This window comes from Hyla sarda, unplaced genomic scaffold (genome assembly GCF_029499605.1).
Source record: "Hyla sarda isolate aHylSar1 unplaced genomic scaffold, aHylSar1.hap1 scaffold_346, whole genome shotgun sequence".
NCBI classification, from domain to species: Eukaryota; Metazoa; Chordata; class Amphibia; order Anura; family Hylidae; genus Hyla; species Hyla sarda.
In genome coordinates, this window is record NW_026610219.1 from 211967 (window position 1) to 237057 (window position 25091).

General features: G+C 46.7%; 10 non-coding genes and 1 pseudogene across 10 annotated transcripts; all 11 read right to left on the bottom strand.

The window, feature by feature from the left end:
* Positions 1-1376: 1376 nt before the first annotated feature.
* On the bottom strand, positions 1377-1594 carry LOC130331135 (U2 spliceosomal RNA; annotated as a pseudogene).
* A 2084-nt stretch (positions 1595-3678) lies between these two features.
* LOC130331068 (U2 spliceosomal RNA) lies at positions 3679-3869 on the bottom strand. Its single transcript, XR_008874037.1, has one exon. It is a non-coding gene; the product is annotated as a U2 spliceosomal RNA (small nuclear RNA).
* A 2086-nt stretch (positions 3870-5955) lies between these two features.
* Positions 5956-6146, bottom strand: LOC130331069 (U2 spliceosomal RNA). Its single transcript, XR_008874038.1, has one exon. It is a non-coding gene; the product is annotated as a U2 spliceosomal RNA (small nuclear RNA).
* Positions 6147-8232: 2086 nt separating this feature from the next.
* On the bottom strand, positions 8233-8423 carry LOC130331070 (U2 spliceosomal RNA). Its single transcript, XR_008874039.1, has one exon. It is a non-coding gene; the product is annotated as a U2 spliceosomal RNA (small nuclear RNA).
* Positions 8424-10511: 2088 nt separating this feature from the next.
* On the bottom strand, positions 10512-10702 carry LOC130331071 (U2 spliceosomal RNA). Its single transcript, XR_008874040.1, has one exon. It is a non-coding gene; the product is annotated as a U2 spliceosomal RNA (small nuclear RNA).
* Positions 10703-12788: 2086 nt separating this feature from the next.
* LOC130331072 (U2 spliceosomal RNA) lies at positions 12789-12979 on the bottom strand. The gene has a single exon (XR_008874041.1). It is a non-coding gene; the product is annotated as a U2 spliceosomal RNA (small nuclear RNA).
* A 2084-nt stretch (positions 12980-15063) lies between these two features.
* LOC130331074 (U2 spliceosomal RNA) lies at positions 15064-15254 on the bottom strand. Its single transcript, XR_008874042.1, has one exon. It is a non-coding gene; the product is annotated as a U2 spliceosomal RNA (small nuclear RNA).
* Positions 15255-17344: 2090 nt separating this feature from the next.
* LOC130331075 (U2 spliceosomal RNA) lies at positions 17345-17535 on the bottom strand. The gene has a single exon (XR_008874043.1). It is a non-coding gene; the product is annotated as a U2 spliceosomal RNA (small nuclear RNA).
* A 2092-nt stretch (positions 17536-19627) lies between these two features.
* LOC130331076 (U2 spliceosomal RNA) lies at positions 19628-19818 on the bottom strand. Its single transcript, XR_008874044.1, has one exon. It is a non-coding gene; the product is annotated as a U2 spliceosomal RNA (small nuclear RNA).
* A 2088-nt stretch (positions 19819-21906) lies between these two features.
* Positions 21907-22096, bottom strand: LOC130331121 (U2 spliceosomal RNA). Its single transcript, XR_008874086.1, has one exon. It is a non-coding gene; the product is annotated as a U2 spliceosomal RNA (small nuclear RNA).
* Positions 22097-24181: 2085 nt separating this feature from the next.
* LOC130331077 (U2 spliceosomal RNA) lies at positions 24182-24372 on the bottom strand. Its single transcript, XR_008874045.1, has one exon. It is a non-coding gene; the product is annotated as a U2 spliceosomal RNA (small nuclear RNA).
* Between the last annotated feature and the right edge of the window lie 719 nt (positions 24373-25091).

A 25091-nucleotide genomic window follows, 5' to 3' on the forward strand; every position in this document is an offset into this window, starting at 1 on the left:
TTTGGCGCCACTTGTCTTCTTGGCCCTGTCCTGTATAGGCGGAGTAACAGGACCGGGCTCAGACCTGGCCACCTGGCTCCCCTTCCGGCGGGCTTTCACCGGGGCCTCTTCGTCCGGAGCAGGGCGACCCTGGGCCAAGCCAGTACCTGGCTTATGCTGCAATTTTGGGTCCACTTTTGCCCCCACCGAGGCCCGTCGGCTGCCACCCGCCACAGGTGAGCCCCCTTCAGAAGTTTCGGCGGGCTCTTGAGCCAGGTAGGAAGTCGATCGACGTCTTTCAATTTCCCGGGCAGTAAACTCGATCACCCGCCCGGGCTTCGTGGAATCCCCATGGCCTCCCCCTAGCACTACCACCGGTGGGCCCCCCGATGGAGCACCAGAGGTCTTGGGCCTGGACCCATCAGTACCTGCCATCTGGGGTTTGGGCATCTTAAAAAAGGACGTCTTTTGTCCTGTCCCCTCTTTGGGTGGGCCCAGCCTTGACCCACCCATCGTAGTTTTTGCTTTATGGGGACAGGAATTAAAATCGTGATTTTCCTCTCCGCAGAGGTTGCACCTTATCGTATGGCTACATCTTGAGGCTATGTGACCTTCTTGGCCACACCTATTGCAGCGAATCACACGCTCCGCGCCGCAGGTCTCCTGGGTGTGGCCAAACCTCAAGCAATTTCGGCAATACATAGGCATTTGAGGATAGAACAGGAAGCCCCGAACTCTCCCGATGGCAAAATTTGGGGGCGGATGGCAAAGACCCCCAATACCACCGGGATCCTTACGGAGCTTGACCCAGAACTTCCTCTTGCCGTTCCAGAACCGCACGGAGTTCAAGATTTTGTTTGCGAATCGCACCTCTTCGCAGTATCGCCGAAGAAAAGTGGCTATATCCTCCGTGGTCACATGAGGGCTGTGCATAGCCACCACCAACGGTATATGTTCCTCACCATAGAGGAACTGGAACGAAAGACCGTCGAGTCGATCGTCCCTCTGGTCCGCACCAGACAAGGTTGCATAGATGTTATCGCAACACGCCGTGGCCGTGAAGGTGACGGTATACAGGCCACGGCTTTCCTGGTCATTTAGACACAGGATGTCCTCCCTGTTGAGGCGGAAGTAGTCAAGAAGAATCACCTCCGCAATGAAGCGGAGGTTCTTCAACTGACGATGGCTCTCCGACACCTCTATGCGGATGGTATTTCGCATCGACATTTCCCCAGAGGGGAAAGCCCAGGAGAACGGCATCTTCCACACCCAGGGACTAAGCCCCTTCCCCAATAGCAGCAGGGGCTCGGAATCCCGCTATAAAAGCGGAACCCTTACCCAAGGCAGAGGTCGGGGGTACCCTAGGTGCTTCCGAAGCTACAGGTAACGCTCAACGTACCGAAAATGCCTTCTGAGACACAAGGTCCCAGAGACAGGGGGATCGCAACCCGTTGTCCGTGGACTAAGCCCGCTCCCCAATAGCAGCAAGGGGGTGAAGTCCCTCCGTAAGGAGAGACAATCCCCCAAGGCCGAGAAGCGGGGTACCACAGACACCTTCCGACCAGACCAAATGCAGATACTACACTTGATCTTAGCCAAAAGGCCGAGAAGCGATAACCGTGAAAGGGGCGGGCCCAACAAGGTCCCCTTCATGGGCACTATCACTGCTTGCTGTCAGGGAGGCTGCCAGACAATTTTCCATGCACACTCTGGGCTGGGGGGCAGTCAACCACCAGTACACACAGCAGAACCTAAACCCATACCATTATTGCTAAGCAGCAAGACAGGGGCCCATTGCACTCCCACGGGGCCTTTTTAAATGCAATCCATAACCCGGATTTGCCAGGAACCCTTCTTACTCCTCCTACTTGCATGTGACACTGGGCTTAGGATCTGCATAGGAAACACACACACAAGCACACACCTACCTTTGTTGCCTGCAGATGCCTCCTTGGCTGTCCCCAAACGGTATCAAACCAACACCCACGGGAAGCTGTAAGCATAGAGGACATGCCTGCACCCCATTGGACTTACCTGTGTGGGTTAAATCCGGGTTATTTGACAACCTATGGCGGTGATGGTTCTGCTCAGGCAGAGCAGTGCTGATGCTCCTCATAAAGCTGTCGCTGCTGTGAAGGTTCTAGGTGACATCACAAATCCCTATGGTTACATACACAACAAAGCTGGGTTGTTGTTGTTTACACTCTGCAAGGCCTGTGGAAGTGAGTGACATCATAGCACTGTAGTTCTGAGGGTTCTAGATGGATGCAACAATCTCCTGTTGCTTCTATGAAGGCCATAATAGACGACATCACCAAACAGCTCCATAGTCACATACACAGCAAAGGAGAGATGTTGTTTACACCTAGTGATGTCAGTGGTATTGAGTGACATCACAGCACAGTGCTAAGGCTCCTGGGCCTGGACACAGCAGCGGCTGCAATATCTCAACGGAGAATACGTTTATATATATGTGTGTGTGTGCGCGTATATATATATATATATATATATATATATATATATATATATTTCTCCGCCGAAATCACTTTTAAACCCATTTCCACCTTTTTTTCCCTTCTCTTCCTCTTACTTTTTTTTCACGTTTTTTTACGTTTTTCTCCTTTTCGCCTCTTTTCTGGGCGTATTATTCTTCTTTTTCTTCTTTTTTTTCGTCTAATGCATACCCCATCAGTGCAGCAATGCTTATTCAATACCGCCAGCAGATGGAGACACTGGGGGATAATTTTCTAAGGATTTATACTGATTTTTCCTGTCTGAATTTGTCGCACAGAAAGTTGCAGGCCAAATATGTGTGACATTTCTGCGACTTTAGCTTCTAGAGCATTTTTACAACATTATACATAGGTGCTGAATACATAAAAAGCGACTGTTCAGCGACAGACAAGTCGCATCGGCTGAAAGTAGGCCAGAATGTCAGTCCATGTTGGAGCAGGTTTAGATACAGTCTAAAGTATAGATCTCAAAGTCTGTGCACAGAATTTAGCAAGGGCCTCGCACCTTCTGATGCATCAGGTAGGTGCACAATAGCATAGCCTAACCCTCTGTACTTTGGTCTATATTGATGCGGGACATAGACAGCCAGCTGATGACCAATCCATTAGTGCAATGGATGGCTGGAAGCATTTGTCTTTGCCTTTGCAATACCACAGAAGCAATGCATGGTCAATGTACAGCAATGACACACCTGTGTGAACAGCCAGGAGACCCCCCCCATGTTATGTTACATAGTTACATAGTTAGTACGGTCGAAAAAAGACATATGTCCATCAAGTTCAACCAGGGAATTAAGGGGTAGGGGTGTGGCGCGATATTGGGGAAGGGATGAGATTTTATATTTCTTCATAAGCATTAATCTTATTTTGTCAATTAGGAACATTCAGCACCCACCCGCTATCAAGGCAGCTGCCTATCATGTCATGCCCTACCTGCACAGGTGTGCTGGCTACTCAAATGATCCAATTAAGGAGGCCATTTAGTCAGCAGCAGCAGAAGTCCTGTGCCTGGACGCTCCAACAGCGGCCAGACACAAGCAGAAGCAGAAGCAGCAGAAGCAGCAGCAGCACCACCTTTTGTTTTTTGGCTGCAGCAGCAGCAGCAAGGCCCACAGGGCTGGCTAGCTGGCTAGCCAGCAAGCAGGTAGCAATGAAAGTAGGAATCTTTCTTTTTAACCCTGTAAGGGGGTGGTGCACTGTACCCGAAGATACTGCCATATCGGGTCAATGCATAGGGCGACGGAAGCAAGCTTCGAAATCGGCCCCCGTTCTCAAAAATCCATTTAATATATGGTCCCCAGATAGGGGACGTATCAGATATTAAACTGATAAGAACAGATACTACACTTGATCTTAGCCAAAAGGCCGAGAAGCGATAACCGTGAAAGGGGCGGGCCCAACAAGGTCCCCTTCATGGGCACTATCACTGCTTGCTGTCAGGGAGGCTGCCAGACAATTTTCCATGCACACTCTGGGCTGGGGGGCAGTCAACCACCAGTACACACAGCAGAACCTAAACCCATACCATTATTGCTAAGCAGCAAGACAGGGGCCCATTGCACTCCCACGGGGCCTTTTTAAATGCAATCCATAACCCGGATTTGCCAGGAACCCTTCTTACTCCTCCTACTTGCATGTGACACTGGGCTTAGGATCTGCATAGGAAACACACACACAAGCACACACCTACCTTTGTTGCCTGCAGATGCCTCCTTGGCTGTCCCCAAACGGTATCAAACCAACACCCACGGGAAGCTGTAAGCATAGAGGACATGCCTGCACCCCATTGGACTTACCTGTGTGGGTTAAATCCGGGTTATTTGACAACCTATGGCGGTGATGGTTCTGCTCAGGCAGAGCAGTGCTGATGCTCCTCATAAAGCTGTCGCTGCTGTGAAGGTTCTAGGTGACATCACAAATCCCTATGGTTACATACACAACAAAGCTGGGTTGTTGTTGTTTACACTCTGCAAGGCCTGTGGAAGTGAGTGACATCATAGCACTGTAGTTCTGAGGGTTCAAGATGGATGCAACAATCTCCTGTTGCTTCTATGAAGGCCATAATAGACGACATCACCAAACAGCTCCATAGTCACATACACAGCAAAGGAGAGATGTTGTTTACACCTAGTGATGTCAGTGGTATTGAGTGACATCACAGCACAGTGCTAAGGCTCCTGGGCCTGGACACAGCAGCGGCTGCAATATCTCAACGGAGAATACGTTTATATATATGTGTGTGTGTGCGCGTATATATATATATATATATATATATATATATATATATATATATTTCTCCGCCGAAATCACTTTTAAACCCATTTCCACCTTTTTTTCCCTTCTCTTCCTCTTACTTTTTTTTCAAGTTTTTTTACGTTTTTCTCCTTTTCGCCTCTTTTCTGGGCATATTATTCTTCTTTTTCTTCTTTTTTTTCGTCTAATGCATACCCCATCAGTGCAGCAATGCTTATTCAATACCGCCAGCAGATGGAGACACTGGGGGATAATTTTCTAAGGATTTATACTGATTTTTCCTGTCTGAATTTGTCGCACAGAAAGTTGCAGGCCAAATATGTGTGACATTTCTGCGACTTTAGCTTCTAGAGCATTTTTACAACATTATACATAGGTGCTGAATACATAAAAAGCGACTGTTCAGCGACAGACAAGTCGCATCGGCTGAAAGTAGGCCAGAATGTCAGTCCATGTTGGAGCAGGTTTAGATACAGTCTAAAGTATAGATCTCAAAGTCTGTGCACAGAATTTAGCAAGGGCCTCGCACCTTCTGATGCATCAGGTAGGTGCACAATAGCATAGCCTAACCCTCTGTACTTTGGTCTATATTGATGCGGGACATAGACAGCCAGCTGATGACCAATCCATTAGTGCAATGGATGGCTGGAAGCATTTGTCTTTGCCTTTGCAATACCACAGAAGCAATGCATGGTCAATGTACAGCAATGACACACCTGTGTGAACAGCCAGGAGACCCCCCCCATGTTATGTTACATAGTTACATAGTTAGTACGGTCGAAAAAAGACATATGTCCATCAAGTTCAACCAGGGAATTAAGGGGTAGGGGTGTGGCGCGATATTGGGGAAGGGATGAGATTTTATATTTCTTCATAAGCATTAATCTTATTTTGTCAATTAGGAACATTCAGCACCCACCCGCTATCAAGGCAGCTGCCTATCATGTCATGCCCTACCTGCACAGGTGTGCTGGCTACTCAAATGATCCAATTAAGGAGGCCATTTAGTCAGCAGCAGCAGAAGTCCTGTGCCTGGACGCTCCAACAGCGGCCAGACACAAGCAGAAGCAGAAGCAGCAGAAGCAGCAGCAGCACCACCTTTTGTTTTTTGGCTGCAGCAGCAGCAGCAAGGCCCACAGGGCTGGCTAGCTGGCTAGCCAGCAAGCAGGTAGCAATGAAAGTAGGAATCTTTCTTTTTAACCCTGTAAGGGGGTGGTGCACTGTACCCGAAGATACTGCCATATCGGGTCAATGCATAGGGCGACGGAAGCAAGCTTCGAAATCGGCCCCCGTTCTCAAAAATCCATTTAATATATGGTCCCCAGATAGGGGACGTATCAGATATTAAACTGATAAGAACAGATACTACACTTGATCTTAGCCAAAAGGCCGAGAAGCGATAACCGTGAAAGGGGCGGGCCCAACAAGGTCCCCTTCATGGGCACTATCACTGCTTGCTGTCAGGGAGGCTGCCAGACAATTTTCCATGCACACTCTGGGCTGGGGGGCAGTCAACCACCAGTACACACAGCAGAACCTAAACCCATACCATTATTGCTAAGCAGCAAGACAGGGGCCCATTGCACTCCCACGGGGCCTTTTTAAATGCAATCCATAACCCGGATTTGCCAGGAACCCTTCTTACTCCTCCTACTTGCATGTGACACTGGGCTTAGGATCTGCATAGGAAACACACACACAAGCACACACCTACCTTTGTTGCCTGCAGATGCCTCCTTGGCTGTCCCCAAACGGTATCAAACCAACACCCACGGGAAGCTGTAAGCATAGAGGACATGCCTGCACCCCATTGGACTTACCTGTGTGGGTTAAATCCGGGTTATTTGACAACCTATGGCGGTGATGGTTCTGCTCAGGCAGAGCAGTGCTGATGCTCCTCATAAAGCTGTCGCTGCTGTGAAGGTTCTAGGTGACATCACAAATCCCTATGGTTACATACACAACAAAGCTGGGTTGTTGTTGTTTACACTCTGCAAGGCCTGTGGAAGTGAGTGACATCATAGCACTGTAGTTCTGAGGGTTCTAGATGGATGCAACAATCTCCTGTTGCTTCTATGAAGGCCATAATAGACGACATCACCAAACAGCTCCATAGTCACATACACAGCAAAGGAGAGATGTTGTTTACACCTAGTGATGTCAGTGGTATTGAGTGACATCACAGCACAGTGCTAAGGCTCCTGGGCCTGGACACAGCAGCGGCTGCAATATCTCAACGGAGAATACGTTTATATATATGTGTGTGTGTGCGCGTATATATATATATATATATATATATATATATATATATATATATTTCTCCGCCGAAATCACTTTTAAACCCATTTCCACATTTTTTTCCCTTCTCTTCCTCTTACTTTTTTTTCACGTTTTTTTACGTTTTTCTCCTTTTCGCCTCTTTTCTGGGCGTATTATTCTTCTTTTTCTTCTTTTTTTTCGTCTAATGCATACCCCATCAGTGCAGCAATGCTTATTCAATACCGCCAGCAGATGGAGACACTGGGGGATAATTTTCTAAGGATTTATACTGATTTTTCCTGTCTGAATTTGTCGCACAGAAAGTTGCAGGCCAAATATGTGTGACATTTCTGCGACTTTAGCTTCTAGAGCATTTTTACAACATTATACATAGGTGCTGAATACATAAAAAGCGACTGTTCAGCGACAGACAAGTCGCATCGGCTGAAAGTAGGCCAGAATGTCAGTCCATGTTGGAGCAGGTTTAGATACAGTCTAAAGTATAGATCTCAAAGTCTGTGCACAGAATTTAGCAAGGGCCTCGCACCTTCTGATGCATCAGGTAGGTGCACAATAGCATAGCCTAACCCTCTGTACTTTGGTCTATATTGATGCGGGACATAGACAGCCAGCTGATGACCAATCCATTAGTGCAATGGATGGCTGGAAGCATTTGTCTTTGCCTTTGCAATACCACAGAAGCAATGCATGGTCAATGTACAGCAATGACACACCTGTGTGAACAGCCAGGAGACCCCCCCCATGTTATGTTACATAGTTACATAGTTAGTACGGTCGAAAAAAGACATATGTCCATCAAGTTCAACCAGGGAATTAAGGGGTAGGGGTGTGGCGCGATATTGGGGAAGGGATGAGATTTTATATTTCTTCATAAGCATTAATCTTATTTTGTCAATTAGGAACATTCAGCACCCACCCGCTATCAAGGCAGCTGCCTATCATGTCATGCCCTACCTGCACAGGTGTGCTGGCTACTCAAATGATCCAATTAAGGAGGCCATTTAGTCAGCAGCAGCAGAAGTCCTGTGCCTGGACGCTCCAACAGCGGCCAGACACAAGCAGAAGCAGAAGCAGCAGAAGCAGCAGCAGCACCACCTTTTGTTTTTTGGCTGCAGCAGCAGCAGCAAGGCCCACAGGGCTGGCTAGCTGGCTAGCCAGCAAGCAGGTAGCAATGAAAGTAGGAATCTTTCTTTTTAACCCTGTAAGGGGGTGGTGCACTGTACCCGAAGATACTGCCATATCGGGTCAATGCATAGGGCGACGGAAGCAAGCTTCGAAATCGGCCCCCGTTCTCAAAAATCCATTTAATATATGGTCCCCAGATAGGGGACGTATCAGATATTAAACTGATAAGAACAGATACTACACTTGATCTTAGCCAAAAGGCCGAGAAGCGATAACCGTGAAAGGGGCGGGCCCAACAAGGTCCCCTTCATGGGCACTATCACTGCTTGCTGTCAGGGAGGCTGCCAGACAATTTTCCATGCACACTCTGGGCTGGGGGGCAGTCAACCACCAGTACACACAGCAGAACCTAAACCCATACCATTATTGCTAAGCAGCAAGACAGGGGCCCATTGCACTCCCACGGGGCCTTTTTAAATGCAATCCATAACCCGGATTTGCCAGGAACCCTTCTTACTCCTCCTACTTGCATGTGACACTGGGCTTAGGATCTGCATAGGAAACACACACACAAGCACACACCTACCTTTGTTGCCTGCAGATGCCTCCTTGGCTGTCCCCAAACGGTATCAAACCAACACCCACGGGAAGCTGTAAGCATAGAGGACATGCCTGCACCCCATTGGACTTACCTGTGTGGGTTAAATCCGGGTTATTTGACAACCTATGGCGGTGATGGTTCTGCTCAGGCAGAGCAGTGCTGATGCTCCTCATAAAGCTGTCGCTGCTGTGAAGGTTCTAGGTGACATCACAAATCCCTATGGTTACATACACAACAAAGCTGGGTTGTTGTTGTTTACACTCTGCAAGGCCTGTGGAAGTGAGTGACATCATAGCACTGTAGTTCTGAGGGTTCTAGATGGATGCAACAATCTCCTGTTGCTTCTATGAAGGCCATAATAGACGACATCACCAAACAGCTCCATAGTCACATACACAGCAAAGGAGAGATGTTGTTTACACCTAGTGATGTCAGTGGTATTGAGTGACATCACAGCACAGTGCTAAGGCTCCTGGGCCTGGACACAGCAGCGGCTGCAATATCTCAACGGAGAATACGTTTATATATATGTGTGTGTGTGCGCGTATATATATATATATATATATATATATATATATATATATATATATTTCTCCGCCGAAATCACTTTTAAACCCATTTCCACCTTTTTTTCCCTTCTCTTCCTCTTACTTTTTTTTCACGTTTTTTTACGTTTTTCTCCTTTTCGCCTCTTTTCTGGGCGTATTATTCTTCTTTTTCTTCTTTTTTTTCGTCTAATGCATACCCCATCAGTGCAGCAATGCTTATTCAATACCGCCAGCAGATGGAGACACTGGGGGATAATTTTCTAAGGATTTATACTGATTTTTCCTGTCTGAATTTGTCGCACAGAAAGTTGCAGGCCAAATATGTGTGACATTTCTGCGACTTTAGCTTCTAGAGCATTTTTACAACATTATACATAGGTGCTGAATACATAAAAAGCGACTGTTCAGCGACAGACAAGTCGCATCGGCTGAAAGTAGGCCAGAATGTCAGTCCATGTTGGAGCAGGTTTAGATACAGTCTAAAGTATAGATCTCAAAGTCTGTGCACAGAATTTAGCAAGGGCCTCGCACCTTCTGATGCATCAGGTAGGTGCACAATAGCATAGCCTAACCCTCTGTACTTTGGTCTATATTGATGCGGGACATAGACAGCCAGCTGATGATCAATCCATTAGTGCAATGGATGGCTGGAAGCATTTGTCTTTGCCTTTGCAATACCACAGAAGCAATGCATGGTCAATGTACAGCAATGACACACCTGTGTGAACAGCCAGGAGACCCCCCCCATGTTATGTTACATAGTTACATAGTTAGTACGGTCGAAAAAAGACATATGTCCATCAAGTTCAACCAGGGAATTAAGGGGTAGGGGTGTGGCACGATATTGGGGAAGGGATGAGATTTTATATTTCTTCATAAGCATTAATCTTATTTTGTCAATTAGGAACATTCAGCACCCACCCGCTATCAAGGCAGCTGCCTATCATGTCATGCCCTACCTGCACAGGTGTGCTGGCTACTCAAATGATCCAATTAAGGAGGCCATTTAGTCAGCAGCAGCAGAAGTCCTGTGCCTGGACGCTCCAACAGCGGCCAGACACAAGCAGAAGCAGAAGCAGCAGAAGCAGCAGCAGCACCACCTTTTGTTTTTTGGCTGCAGCAGCAGCAGCAAGGCCCACAGGGCTGGCTAGCTGGCTAGCCAGCAAGCAGGTAGCAATGAAAGTAGGAATCTTTCTTTTTAACCCTGTAAGGGGGTGGTGCACTGTACCCGAAGATACTGCCATATCGGGTCAATGCATAGGGCGACGGAAGCAAGCTTCGAAATCGGCCCCCGTTCTCAAAAATCCATTTAATATATGGTCCCCAGATAGGGGACGTATCAGATATTAAACTGATAAGAACAGATACTACACTTGATCTTAGCCAAAAGGCCGAGAAGCGATAACCGTGAAAGGGGCGGGCCCAACAAGGTCCCCTTCATGGGCACTATCACTGCTTGCTGTCAGGGAGGCTGCCAGACAATTTTCCATGCACACTCTGGGCTGGGGGGCAGTCAACCACCAGTACACACAGCAGAACCTAAACCCATACCATTATTGCTAAGCAGCAAGACAGGGGCCCATTGCACTCCCACGGGGCCTTTTTAAATGCAATCCATAACCCGGATTTGCCAGGAACCCTTCTTACTCCTCCTACTTGCATGTGACACTGGGCTTAGGATCTGCATAGGAAACACACACACAAGCACACACCTACCTTTGTTGCCTGCAGATGCCTCCTTGGCTGTCCCCAAACGGTATCAAACCAACACCCACGGGAAGCTGTAAGCATAGAGGACATGCCTGCACCCCATTGGACTTACCTGTGTGGGTTAAATCCGGGTTATTTGACAACCTATGGCGGTGATGGTTCTGCTCAGGCAGAGCAGTGCTGATGCTCCTCATAAAGCTGTCGCTGCTGTGAAGGTTCTAGGTGACATCACAAATCCCTATGGTTACATACACAACAAAGCTGGGTTGTTGTTGTTTACACTCTGCAAGGCCTGTGGAAGTGAGTGACATCATAGCACTGTAGTTCTGAGGGTTCTAGATGGATGCAACAATCTCCTGTTGCTTCTATGAAGGCCATAATAGACGACATCACCAAACAGCTCCATAGTCACATACACAGCAAAGGAGAGATGTTGTTTACACCTAGTGATGTCAGTGGTATTGAGTGACATCACAGCACAGTGCTAAGGCTCCTGGGCCTGGACACAGCAGCGGCTGCAATATCTCAACGGAGAATACGTTTATATATATGTGTGTGTGTGCGCGTATATATATATATATATATATATATATATATATATATATATATTTCTCCGCCGAAATCACTTTTAAACCCATTTCCACCTTTTTTTCCCTTCTCTTCCTCTTACTTTTTTTTCACGTTTTTTTACGTTTTTCTCCTTTTCGCCTCTTTTCTGGGCGTATTATTCTTCTTTTTCTTCTTTTTTTTCGTCTAATGCATACCCCATCAGTGCAGCAATGCTTATTCAATACCGCCAGCAGATGGAGACACTGGGGGATAATTTTCTAAGGATTTATACTGATTTTTCCTGTCTGAATTTGTCGCACAGAAAGTTGCAGGCCAAATATGTGTGACATTTCTGCGACTTTAGCTTCTAGAGCATTTTTACAACATTATACATAGGTGCTGAATACATAAAAAGCGACTGTTCAGCGACAGACAAGTCGCATCGGCTGAAAGTAGGCCAGAATGTCAGTCCATGTTGGAGCAGGTTTAGATACAGTCTAAAGTATAGATCTCAAAGTCTGTGCACAGAATTTAGCAAGGGCCTCGCACCTTCTGATGCATCAGGTAGGTGCACAATAGCATAGCCTAACCCTCTGTACTTTGGTCTATATTGATGCGGGACATAGACAGCCAGCTGATGACCAATCCATTAGTGCAATGGATGGCTGGAAGCATTTGTCTTTGCCTTTGCAATACCACAGAAGCAATGCATGGTCAATGTACAGCAATGACACACCTGTGTGAACAGCCAGGAGACCCCCCCCATGTTATGTTACATAGTTACATAGTTAGTACGGTCGAAAAAAGACATATGTCCATCAAGTTCAACCAGGGAATTAAGGGGTAGGGGTGTGGCGCGATATTGGGGAAGGGATGAGATTTTATATTTCTTCATAAGCATTAATCTTATTTTGTCAATTAGGAACATTCAGCACCCACCCGCTATCAAGGCAGCTGCCTATCATGTCATGCCCTACCTGCACAGGTGTGCTGGCTACTCAAATGATCCAATTAAGGAGGCCATTTAGTCAGCAGCAGCAGAAGTCCTGTGCCTGGACGCTCCAACAGCGGCCAGACACAAGCAGAAGCAGAAGCAGCAGAAGCAGCAGCAGCACCACCTTTTGTTTTTTGGCTGCAGCAGCAGCAGCAAGGCCCACAGGGCTGGCTAGCTGGCTAGCCAGCAAGCAGGTAGCAATGAAAGTAGGAATCTTTCTTTTTAACCCTGTAAGGGGGTGGTGCACTGTACCCGAAGATACTGCCATATCGGGTCAATGCATAGGGCGACGGAAGCAAGCTTCGAAATCGGCCCCCGTTCTCAAAAATCCATTTAATATATGGTCCCCAGATAGGGGACGTATCAGATATTAAACTGATAAGAACAGATACTACACTTGATCTTAGCCAAAAGGCCGAGAAGCGATAACCGTGAAAGGGGCGGGCCCAACAAGGTCCCCTTCATGGGCACTATCACTGCTTGCTGTCAGGGAGGCTGCCAGACAATTTTCCATGCACACTCTGGGCTGGGGGGCAGTCAACCACCAGTACACACAGCAGAACCTAAACCCATACCATTATTGCTAAGCAGCAAGACAGGGGCCCATTGCACTCCCACGGGGCCTTTTTAAATGCAATCCATAACCCGGATTTGCCAGGAACCCTTCTTACTCCTCCTACTTGCATGTGACACTGGGCTTAGGATCTGCATAGGAAACACACACACAAGCACACACCTACCTTTGTTGCCTGCAGATGCCTCCTTGGCTGTCCCCAAACGGTATCAAACCAACACCCACGGGAAGCTGTAAGCATAGAGGACATGCCTGCACCCCATTGGACTTACCTGTGTGGGTTAAATCCGGGTTATTTGACAACCTATGGCGGTGATGGTTCTGCTCAGGCAGAGCAGTGCTGATGCTCCTCATAAAGCTGTCGCTGCTGTGAAGGTTCTAGGTGACATCACAAATCCCTATGGTTACATACACAACAAAGCTGGGTTGTTGTTGTTTACACTCTGCAAGGCCTGTGGAAGTGAGTGACATCATAGCACTGTAGTTCTGAGGGTTCTAGATGGATGCAACAATCTCCTGTTGCTTCTATGAAGGCCATAATAGACGACATCACCAAACAGCTCCATAGTCACATACACAGCAAAGGAGAGATGTTGTTTACACCTAGTGATGTCAGTGGTATTGAGTGACATCACAGCACAGTGCTAAGGCTCCTGGGCCTGGACACAGCAGCGGCTGCAATATCTCAACGGAGAATACGTTTATATATATGTGTGTGTGTGCGCGTATATATATATATATATATATATATATATATATATATATATTTCTCCGCCGAAATCACTTTTAAACCCATTTCCACCTTTTTTTCCCTTCTCTTCCTCTTACTTTTTTTTCACGTTTTTTTACGTTTTTCTCCTTTTCGCCTCTTTTCTGGGCGTATTATTCTTCTTTTTCTTCTTTTTTTTCGTCTAATGCATACCCCATCAGTGCAGCAATGCTTATTCAATACCGCCAGCAGATGGAGACACTGGGGGATAATTTTCTAAGGATTTATACTGATTTTTCCTGTCTGAATTTGTCGCACAGAAAGTTGCAGGCCAAATATGTGTGACATTTCTGCGACTTTAGCTTCTAGAGCATTTTTACAACATTATACATAGGTGCTGAATACATAAAAAGCGACTGTTCAGCGACAGACAAGTCGCATCGGCTGAAAGTAGGCCAGAATGTCAGTCCATGTTGGAGCAGGTTTAGATACAGTCTAAAGTATAGATCTCAAAGTCTGTGCACAGAATTTAGCAAGGGCCTCGCACCTTCTGATGCATCAGGTAGGTGCACAATAGCATAGCCTAACCCTCTGTACTTTGGTCTATATTGATGCGGGACATAGACAGCCAGCTGATGACCAATCCATTAGTGCAATGGATGGCTGGAAGCATTTGTCTTTGCCTTTGCAATACCACAGAAGCAATGCATGGTCAATGTACAGCAATGACACACCTGTGTGAACAGCCAGGAGACCCCCCCCATGTTATGTTACATAGTTACATAGTTAGTACGGTCGAAAAAAGACATATGTCCATCAAGTTCAACCAGGGAATTAAGGGGTAGGGGTGTGGCGCGATATTGGGGAAGGGATGAGATTTTATATTTCTTCATAAGCATTAATCTTATTTTGTCAATTAGGAACATTCAGCACCCACCCGCTATCAAGGCAGCTGCCTATCATGTCATGCCCTACCTGCACAGGTGTGCTGGCTACTCAAATGATCCAATTAAGGAGGCCATTTAGTCAGCAGCAGCAGAAGTCCTGTGCCTGGACGCTCCAACAGCGGCCAGACACAAGCAGAAGCAGAAGCAGCAGAAGCAGCAGCAGCACCACCTTTTGTTTTTTGGCTGCAGCAGCAGCAGCAAGGCCCACAGGGCTGGCTAGCTGGCTAGCCAGCAAGCAGGTAGCAATGAAAGTAGGAATCTTTCTTTTTAACCCTGTAAGGGGGTGGTGCACTGTACCCGAAGATACTGCCATATCGGGTCAATGCATAGGGCGACGGAAGCAAGCTTCGAAATCGGCCCCCGTTCTCAAAAATCCATTTAATATATGGTCCCCAGATAGGGGACGTATCAGATATTAAACTGATAAGAACAGATACTACACTTGATCTTAGCCAAAAGGCCGAGAAGCGATAACCGTGAAAGGGGCGGGCCCAACAAGGTCCCCTTCATGGGCACTATCACTGCTTGCTGTCAGGGAGGCTGCCAGACAATTTTCCATGCACACTCTGGGCTGGGGGGCAGTCAACCACCAGTACACACAGCAGAACCTAAACCCATACCATTATTGCTAAGCAGCAAGACAGGGGCCCATTGCACTCCCACGGGGCCTTTTTAAATGCAATCCATAACCCGGATTTGCCAGGAACCCTTCTTACTCCTCCTACTTGCATGTGACACTGGGCTTAGGATCTGCATAGGAAACACACACACAAGCACACACCTACCTTTGTTGCCTGCAGATGCCTCCTTGGCTGTCCCCAAACGGTATCAAACCAACACTCACGGGAAGCTGTAAGCATAGAGGACATGCCTGCACCCCATTGGACTTACCTGTGTGGGTTAAATCCGGGTTATTTGACAACCTATGGCGGTGATGGTTCTGCTCAGGCAGAGCAGTGCTGATGCTCCTCATAAAGCTGTCGCTGCTGTGAAGGTTCTAGGTGACATCACAAATCCCTATGGTTACATACACAACAAAGCTGGGTTGTTGTTGTTTACACTCTGCAAGGCCTGTGGAAGTGAGTGACATCATAGCACTGTAGTTCTGAGGGTTCTAGATGGATGCAACAATCTCCTGTTGCTTCTATGAAGGCCATAATAGACGACATCACCAAACAGCTCCATAGTCACATACACAGCAAAGGAGAGATGTTGTTTACACCTAGTGATGTCAGTGGTATTGAGTGACATCACAGCACAGTGCTAAGGCTCCTGGGCCTGGACACAGCAGCGGCTGCAATATCTCAACGGAGAATACGTTTATATATATGTGTGTGTGTGCGCGTATATATATATATATATATATATATATATATATATATATATATATATTTCTCCGCCGAAATCACTTTTAAACCCATTTCCACCTTTTTTTCCCTTCTCTTCCTCTTACTTTTTTTTCACGTTTTTTTACGTTTTTCTCCTTTTCGCCTCTTTTCTGGGCGTATTATTCTTCTTTTTCTTCTTTTTTTTCGTCTAATGCATACCCCATCAGTGCAGCAATGCTTATTCAATACCGCCAGCAGATGGAGACACTGGGGGATAATTTTCTAAGGATTTATACTGATTTTTCCTGTCTGAATTTGTCGCACAGAAAGTTGCAGGCCAAATATGTGTGACATTTCTGCGACTTTAGCTTCTAGAGCATTTTTACAACATTATACATAGGTGCTGAATACATAAAAAGCGACTGTTCAGCGACAGACAAGTCGCATCGGCTGAAAGTAGGCCAGAATGTCAGTCCATGTTGGAGCAGGTTTAGATACAGTCTAAAGTATAGATCTCAAAGTCTGTGCACAGAATTTAGCAAGGGCCTCGCACCTTCTGATGCATCAGGTAGGTGCACAATAGCATAGCCTAACCATCTGTACTTTGGTCTATATTGATGCGGGACATAGACAGCCAGCTGATGACCAATCCATTAGTGCAATGGATGGCTGGAAGCATTTGTCTTTGCCTTTGCAATACCACAGAAGCAATGCATGGTCAATGTACAGCAATGACACACCTGTGTGAACAGCCAGGAGACCCCCCCCATGTTATGTTACATAGTTACATAGTTAGTACGGTCGAAAAAAGACATATGTCCATCAAGTTCAACCAGGGAATTAAGGGGTAGGGGTGTGGCGCGATATTGGGGAAGGGATGAGATTTTATATTTCTTCATAAGCATTAATCTTATTTTGTCAATTAGGAACATTCAGCACCCACCCGCTATCAAGGCAGCTGCCTATCATGTCATGCCCTACCTGCACAGGTGTGCTGGCTACTCAAATGATCCAATTAAGGAGGCCATTTAGTCAGCAGCAGCAGAAGTCCTGTGCCTGGACGCTCCAACAGCGGCCAGACACAAGCAGAAGCAGAAGCAGCAGAAGCAGCAGCAGCACCACCTTTTGTTTTTTGGCTGCAGCAGCAGCAGCAAGGCCCACAGGGCTGGCTAGCTGGCTAGCCAGCAAGCAGGTAGCAATGAAAGTAGGAATCTTTCTTTTTAACCCTGTAAGGGGGTGGTGCACTGTACCCGAAGATACTGCCATATCGGGTCAATGCATAGGGCGACGGAAGCAAGCTTCGAAATCGGCCCCCGTTCTCAAAAATCCATTTAATATATGGTCCCCAGATAGGGGACGTATCAGATATTAAACTGATAAGAACAGATACTACACTTGATCTTAGCCAAAAGGCCGAGAAGCGATAACCGTGAAAGGGGCGGGCCCAACAAGGTCCCCTTCATGGGCACTATCACTGCTTGCTGTCAGGGAGGCTGCCAGACAATTTTCCATGCACACTCTGGGCTGGGGGGCAGTCAACCACCAGTACACACAGCAGAACCTAAACCCATACCATTATTGCTAAGCAGCAAGACAGGGGCCCATTGCACTCCCACGGGGCCTTTTTAAATGCAATCCATAACCCGGATTTGCCAGGAACCCTTCTTACTCCTCCTACTTGCATGTGACACTGGGCTTAGGATCTGCATAGGAAACACACACACAAGCACACACCTACCTTTGTTGCCTGCAGATGCCTCCTTGGCTGTCCCCAAACGGTATCAAACCAACACCCACGGGAAGCTGTAAGCATAGAGGACATGCCTGCACCCCATTGGACTTACCTGTGTGGGTTAAATCCGGGTTATTTGACAACCTATGGCGGTGATGGTTCTGCTCAGGCAGAGCAGTGCTGATGCTCCTCATAAAGCTGTCGCTGCTGTGAAGGTTCTAGGTGACATCACAAATCCCTATGGTTACATACACAACAAAGCTGGGTTGTTGTTGTTTACACTCTGCAAGGCCTGTGGAAGTGAGTGACATCATAGCACTGTAGTTCTGAGGGTTCTAGATGGATGCAACAATCTCCTGTTGCTTCTATGAAGGCCATAATAGACGACATCACCAAACAGCTCCATAGTCACATACACAGCAAAGGAGAGATGTTGTTTACACCTAGTGATGTCAGTGGTATTGAGTGACATCACAGCACAGTGCTAAGGCTCCTGGGCCTGGACACAGCAGCGGCTGCAATATCTCAACGGAGAATACGTTTATATATATGTGTGTGTGTGCGCGTATATATATATATATATATATATATATATATATATATATATATATATATTTCTCCGCCGAAATCACTTTTAAACCCATTTCCACCTTTTTTTCCCTTCTCTTCCTCTTACTTTTTTTTCACGTTTTTTTACGTTTTTCTCCTTTTCGCCTCTTTTCTGGGCGTATTATTCTTCTTTTTCTTCTTTTTTTTCGTCTAATGCATACCCCATCAGTGCAGCAATGCTTATTCAATACCGCCAGCAGATGGAGACACTGGGGGATAATTTTCTAAGGATTTATACTGATTTTTCCTGTCTGAATTTGTCGCACAGAAAGTTGCAGGCCAAATATGTGTGACATTTCTGCGACTTTAGCTTCTAGAGCATTTTTACAACATTATACATAGGTGCTGAATACATAAAAAGCGACTGTTCAGCGACAGACAAGTCGCATCGGCTGAAAGTAGGCCAGAATGTCAGTCCATGTTGGAGCAGGTTTAGATACAGTCTAAAGTATAGATCTCAAAGTCTGTGCACAGAATTTAGCAAGGGCCTCGCACCTTCTGATGCATCAGGTAGGTGCACAATAGCATAGCCTAACCCTCTGTACTTTGGTCTATATTGATGCGGGACATAGACAGCCAGCTGATGACCAATCCATTAGTGCAATGGATGGCTGGAAGCATTTGTCTTTGCCTTTGCAATACCACAGAAGCAATGCATGGTCAATGTACAGCAATGACACACCTGTGTGAACAGCCAGGAGACCCCCCCCATGTTATGTTACATAGTTACATAGTTAGTACGGTCGAAAAAAGACATATGTCCATCAAGTTCAACCAGGGAATTAAGGGGTAGGGGTGTGGCGCGATATTGGGGAAGGGATGAGATTTTATATTTCTTCATAAGCATTAATCTTATTTTGTCAATTAGGAACATTCAGCACCCACCCGCTATCAAGGCAGCTGCCTATCATGTCATGCCCTACCTGCACAGGTGTGCTGGCTACTCAAATGATCCAATTAAGGAGGCCATTTAGTCAGCAGCAGCAGAAGTCCTGTGCCTGGACGCTCCAACAGCGGCCAGACACAAGCAGAAGCAGAAGCAGCAGAAGCAGCAGCAGCACCACCTTTTGTTTTTTGGCTGCAGCAGCAGCAGCAAGGCCCACAGGGCTGGCTAGCTGGCTAGCCAGCAAGCAGGTAGCAATGAAAGTAGGAATCTTTCTTTTTAACCCTGTAAGGGGGTGGTGCACTGTACCCGAAGATACTGCCATATCGGGTCAATGCATAGGGCGACGGAAGCAAGCTTCGAAATCGGCCCCCGTTCTCAAAAATCCATTTAATATATGGTCCCCAGATAGGGGACGTATCAGATATTAAACTGATAAGAACAGATACTACACTTGATCTTAGCCAAAAGGCCGAGAAGCGATAACCGTGAAAGGGGCGGGCCCAACAAGGTCCCCTTCATGGGCACTATCACTGCTTGCTGTCAGGGAGGCTGCCAGACAATTTTCCATGCACACTCTGGGCTGGGGGGCAGTCAACCACCAGTACACACAGCAGAACCTAAACCCATACCATTATTGCTAAGCAGCAAGACAGGGGCCCATTGCACTCCCACGGGGCCTTTTTAAATGCAATCCATAACCCGGATTTGCCAGGAACCCTTCTTACTCCTCCTACTTGCATGTGACACTGGGCTTAGGATCTGCATAGGAAACACACACACAAGCACACACCTACCTTTGTTGCCTGCAGATGCCCCCTTGGCTGTCCCCAAACGGTATCAAACCAACACCCACGGGAAGCTGTAAGCATAGAGGACATGCCTGCACCCCATTGGACTTACCTGTGTGGGTTAAATCCGGGTTATTTGACAACCTATGGCGGTGATGGTTCTGCTCAGGCAGAGCAGTGCTGATGCTCCTCATAAAGCTGTCGCTGCTGTGAAGGTTCTAGGTGACATCACAAATCCCTATGGTTACATACACAACAAAGCTGGGTTGTTGTTGTTTACACTCTGCAAGGCCTGTGGAAGTGAGTGACATCATAGCACTGTAGTTCTGAGGGTTCTAGATGGATGCAACAATCTCCTGTTGCTTCTATGAAGGCCATAATAGACGACATCACCAAACAGCTCCATAGTCACATACACAGCAAAGGAGAGATGTTGTTTACACCTAGTGATGTCAGTGGTATTGAGTGACATCACAGCACAGTGCTAAGGCTCCTGGGCCTGGACACAGCAGCGGCTGCAATATCTCAACGGAGAATACGTTTATATATATGTGTGTGTGTGCGCGTATATATATATATATATATATATATATATATATATATATATATATTTCTCCGCCGAAATCACTTTTAAACCCATTTCCACCTTTTTTTCCCTTCTCTTCCTCTTACTTTTTTTTCACGTTTTTTTACGTTTTTCTCCTTTTCGCCTCTTTTCTGGGCGTATTATTCTTCTTTTTCTTCTTTTTTTTCGTCTAATGCATACCCCATCAGTGCAGCAATGCTTATTCAATACCGCCAGCAGATGGAGACACTGGGGGATAATTTTCTAAGGATTTATACTGATTTTTCCTGTCTGAATTTGTCGCACAGAAAGTTGCAGGCCAAATATGTGTGACATTTCTGCGACTTTAGCTTCTAGAGCATTTTTACAACATTATACATAGGTGCTGAATACATAAAAAGCGACTGTTCAGCGACAGACAAGTCGCATCGGCTGAAAGTAGGCCAGAATGTCAGTCCATGTTGGAGCAGGTTTAGATACAGTCTAAAGTATAGATCTCAAAGTCTGTGCACAGAATTTAGCAAGGGCCTCGCACCTTCTGATGCATCAGGTAGGTGCACAATAGCATAGCCTAACCCTCTGTACTTTGGTCTATATTGATGCGGGACATAGACAGCCAGCTGATGACCAATCCATTAGTGCAATGGATGGCTGGAAGCATTTGTCTTTGCCTTTGCAATACCACAGAAGCAATGCATGGTCAATGTACAGCAATGACACACCTGTGTGAACAGCCAGGAGACCCCCCCCATGTTATGTTACATAGTTACATAGTTAGTACGGTCGAAAAAAGACATATGTCCATCAAGTTCAACCAGGGAATTAAGGGGTAGGGGTGTGGCGCGATATTGGGGAAGGGATGAGATTTTATATTTCTTCATAAGCATTAATCTTATTTTGTCAATTAGGAACATTCAGCACCCACCCGCTATCAAGGCAGCTGCCTATCATGTCATGCCCTACCTGCACAGGTGTGCTGGCTACTCAAATGATCCAATTAAGGAGGCCATTTAGTCAGCAGCAGCAGAAGTCCTGTGCCTGGACGCTCCAACAGCGGCCAGACACAAGCAGAAGCAGAAGCAGCAGAAGCAGCAGCAGCACCACCTTTTGTTTTTTGGCTGCAGCAGCAGCAGCAAGGCCCACAGGGCTGGCTAGCTGGCTAGCCAGCAAGCAGGTAGCAATGAAAGTAGGAATCTTTCTTTTTAACCCTGTAAGGGGGTGGTGCACTGTACCCGAAGATACTGCCATATCGGTCAATGCATAGGGCGACGGAAGCAAGCTTCGAAATCGGCCCCCGTTCTCAAAAATCCATTTAATATATGGTCCCCAAATAGGGGACGTATCAGATATTAAACTGATAAGAACAGATACTACACTTGATCTTAGCCAAAAGGCCGAGAAGCGATAACCGTGAAAGGGGCGGGCCCAACAAGGTCCCCTTCATGGGCACTATCACTGCTTGCTGTCAGGGAGGCTGCCAGACAATTTTCCATGCACACTCTGGGCTGGGGGGCAGTCAACCACCAGTACACACAGCAGAACCTAAACCCATACCATTATTGCTAAGCAGCAAGACAGGGGCCCATTGCACTCCCACGGGGCCTTTTTAAATGCAATCCATAACCCGGATTTGCCAGGAACCCTTCTTACTCCTCCTACTTGCATGTGACACTGGGCTTAGGATCTGCATAGGAAACACACACACAAGCACACACCTACCTTTGTTGCCTGCAGATGCCTCCTTGGCTGTCCCCAAACGGTATCAAACCAACACCCACGGGAAGCTGTAAGCATAGAGGACATGCCTGCACCCCATTGGACTTACCTGTGTGGGTTAAATCCGGGTTATTTGACAACCTATGGCGGTGATGGTTCTGCTCAGGCAGAGCAGTGCTGATGCTCCTCATAAAGCTGTCGCTGCTGTGAAGGTTCTAGGTGACATCACAAATCCCTATGGTTACATACACAACAAAGCTGGGTTGTTGTTGTTTACACTCTGCAAGGCCTGTGGAAGTGAGTGACATCATAGCACTGTAGTTCTGAGGGTTCTAGATGGATGCAACAATCTCCTGTTGCTTCTATGAAGGCCATAATAGACGACATCACCAAACAGCTCCATAGTCACATACACAGCAAAGGAGAGATGTTGTTTACACCTAGTGATGTCAGTGGTATTGAGTGACATCACAGCACAGTGCTAAGGCTCCTGGGCCTGGACACAGCAGCGGCTGCAATATCTCAACGGAGAATACGTTTATATATATGTGTGTGTGTGCGCGTATATATATATATATATATATATATATATATATATATATATTTCTCCGCCGAAATCACTTTTAAACCCATTTCCACCTTTTTTTCCCTTCTCTTCCTCTTACTTTTTTTTCACGTTTTTTTACGTTTTTCTCCTTTTCGCCTCTTTTCAGGGGCGTATTATTCTTCTTTTTCTTCTTTTTTTTCGTCTAATGCATACCCCATCAGTGCAGCAATGCTTATTCAATACCGCCAGCAGATGGAGACACTGGGGGATAATTTTCTAAGGATTTATACTGATTTTTCCTGTCTGAATTTGTCGCACAGAAAGTTGCAGGCCAAATATGTGTGACATTTCTGCGACTTTAGCTTCTAGAGCATTTTTACAACATTATACATAGGTGCTGAATACATAAAAAGCGACTGTTCAGCGACAGACAAGTCGCATCGGCTGAAAGTAGGCCAGAATGTCAGTCCATGTTGGAGCAGGTTTAGATACAGTCTAAAGTATAGATCTCAAAGTCTGTGCACAGAATTTAGCAAGGGCCTCGCACCTTCTGATGCATCAGGTAGGTGCACAATAGCATAGCCTAACCCTCTGTACTTTGGTCTATATTGATGCGGGACATAGACAGCCAGCTGATGACCAATCCATTAGTGCAATGGATGGCTGGAAGCATTTGTCTTTGCCTTTGCAATACCACAGAAGCAATGCATGGTCAATGTACAGCAATGACACACCTGTGTGAACAGCCAGGAGACCCCCCCCATGTTATGTTACATAGTTACATAGTTAGTACGGTCGAAAAAAGACATATGTCCATCAAGTTCAACCAGGGAATTAAGGGGTAGGGGTGTGGCGCGATATTGGGGAAGGGATGAGATTTTATATTTCTTCATAAGCATTAATCTTATTTTGTCAATTAGGAACATTCAGCACCCACCCGCTATCAAGGCAGCTGCCTATCATGTCATGCCCTACCTGCACAGGTGTGCTGGCTACTCAAATGATCCAATTAAGGAGGCCATTTAGTCAGCAGCAGCAGAAGTCCTGTGCCTGGACGCTCCAACAGCGGCCAGACACAAGCAGAAGCAGAAGCAGCAGAAGCAGCAGCAGCACCACCTTTTGTTTTTTGGCTGCAGCAGCAGCAGCAAGGCCCACAGGGCTGGCTAGCTGGCTAGCCAGCAAGCAGGTAGCAATGAAAGTAGGAATCTTTCTTTTTAACCCTGTAAGGGGGTGGTGCACTGTACCCGAAGATACTGCCATATCGGGTCAATGCATAGGGCGACGGAAGCAAGCTTCGAAATCGGCCCCCGTTCTCAAAAATCCATTTAATATATGGTCCCCAGATAGGGGACGTATCAGATATTAAACTGATAAGAACAGATACTACACTTGATCTTAGCCAAAAGGCCGAGAAGCGATAACCGTGAAAGGGGCGGGCCCAACAAGGTCCCCTTCATGGGCACTATCACTGCTTGCTGTCAGGGAGGCTGCCAGACAATTTTCCATGCACACTCTGGGCTGGGGGGCAGTCAACCACCAGTACACACAGCAGAACCTAAACCCATACCATTATTGCTAAGCAGCAAGACAGGGGCCCATTGCACTCCCACGGGGCCTTTTTAAATGCAATCCATAACCCGGATTTGCCAGGAACCCTTCTTACTCCTCCTACTTGCATGTGACACTGGGCTTAGGATCTGCATAGGAAACACACACACAAGCACACACCTACCTTTGTTGCCTGCAGATGCCTCCTTGGCTGTCCCCAAACGGTATCAAACCAACACCCACGGGAAGCTGTAAGCATAGAGGACATGCCTGCACCCCATTGGACTTACCTGTGTGGGTTAAATCCGGGTTATTTGACAACCTATGGCGGTGATGGTTCTGCTCAGGCAGAGCAGTGCTGATGCTCCTCATAAAGCTGTCGCTGCTGTGAAGGTTCTAGGTGACATCACAAATCCCTATGGTTACATACACAACAAAGCTGGGTTGTTGTTGTTTACACTCTGCAAGGCCTGTGGAAGTGAGTGACATCATAGCACTGTAGTTCTGAGGGTTCTAGATGGATGCAACAATCTCCTGTTGCTTCTATGAAGGCCATAATAGACGACATCACCAAACAGCTCCATAGTCAC